Below are 1,796 nucleotides of genomic sequence, written 5' to 3' on the forward strand. Positions count from 1 at the left end.
CATGGTTACCAAGGTTGGAAGTTTGTTTTTGTATGATTGACAATCTAAAACTACTCATTTTCAGACTGTTATCACTGTTTTGGTCTTTTTTTGCATAAAATTTGAACACTAATGGATTGAATCCATTGATATAGTTTTGGATTGTAGTTATTTAGTGTGTTCTAGTACTATTTGTTTCATTTCATTATTTGTAGATAGGGTATGTTAGTAATTTCATTGTTTTGTTTCCAAACAACCAGTTTTGGCTTGTAAATAACAAGTTCTTGTAAAATGGTTGCCCCATAAAATCCCTCCATGCTACCATAACAGCCTATTGGGAAATGGAAGGAAACCCTATGTACAATGTAAATATGTAGGGAGAAGTTCTAGAAGTGGAGTTCATCATGGTTACCACCTTGTTCTAGGTGAGTCCAGGAGCAACCCGACTAGAGATAACATGGTGAAAATTGAATGCATAGTGTAGGGGTGAATATCAAACCTTAGCCAATCCATTTGGGATGATTCATGAGGTCCATACAGAATTGTAGTAGCAAGGAGAAACCTTGAAAAGTAATTTAGATGCCCATTTCACAAACTTGAACAGTCACTGCCGGTTAAAGGCCTAGAAACCCTAGCAAACCCTCATTTTTGGGTTAGGATACTGTACGACGAGTTGGAAGAATAAAACCAAAAAATTATCTTAGGGTTGGGTGAGTGCTTGAAGAAAAATAAACCTTGTTGCAGGGTCTTTTCGACCGATTCCCTCAAAACCCTTGAGAACTGGATTTTGGAGGCCTAATAGGGGCTCATCCTTGTAGCCCTATTTCTAGGCAAATTGGTGAAATTGGTAAGGAAGATAGTGAATGCAAAACCACAAATGGGCCAAATTTAATTCATTCCACGGTCAATGCCACCTCCACACCTCTGCAATGACTCACAATAGAATGGGGGTGAAATTGACAAGTTGTTGTCAAGATAGCAAGATTAAGTAAATGGGAAACACTTTGAAATGGTAGGGCTCCTAGTCAAACACTTGTAGCAAACACCTTGAGATTGGCAAAGAGTAAGTCTTAGAAGAGATTGGGAAGGACTTGGAGGTCTTGGAGCATAGTTAGACCTGGAGAGGTTGGTTGAATTGAGCAACACCAACTAGGTGAAGTGTGAGCAAGCTAGGGAAACCCTATCAATTTAGAATGAGCTACCTTCAATTTGAGTTTCATTACAACATCCTATTCAAGAGGAAGAGTACTGGGTTGCCAGACTGCATGAGCTAGAGATGCTTGATGAAAAGTGATAGAACGCCCTTAATCACCTTCAAGCATATGAGATGCATCCAAGGAGAAGCTACAACAAGAGAGTACACGTTATATTATTTGAAATTGGAGACTTGGTCCTAAAAGAAAATTAGATGAACCTTGCAGAAAGAGAAAGACTAGGGAAGTTTGAGTGAAACTGGCTAAGATCGTACGACATCACATGAGCTTTTTGAAACGGTGCATATCAGTTATCTACTACAAAAGGTGAACCATTACTCGACCCTATCAATAGAATTCACTTGAAGAATTGTACTACACTTAATGCTTAAAGAATACTAGTGTTAGAAAAATCTAAAAAATAAAAAAGTAAAAAAAAACAAAAAACTAGGCACCCTGATGAAAATCTGGCAAACATGCGTCTTTTGTGACCACCAAAAAAATCAAGAAAATATAAAAAAAGTAAATAAAAATAATTCACTCTATAGTGAAAACTTGGTAAATAGACACTTTTGGTAAGTACCATTGTGAAAACCTGGTAAACAAGCACCATGAGCAGATATT

Source organism: Cryptomeria japonica, chromosome 8 (assembly GCF_030272615.1).
Source record: "Cryptomeria japonica chromosome 8, Sugi_1.0, whole genome shotgun sequence".
Classification (NCBI taxonomy): Eukaryota; Viridiplantae; Streptophyta; class Pinopsida; order Cupressales; family Cupressaceae; genus Cryptomeria; species Cryptomeria japonica.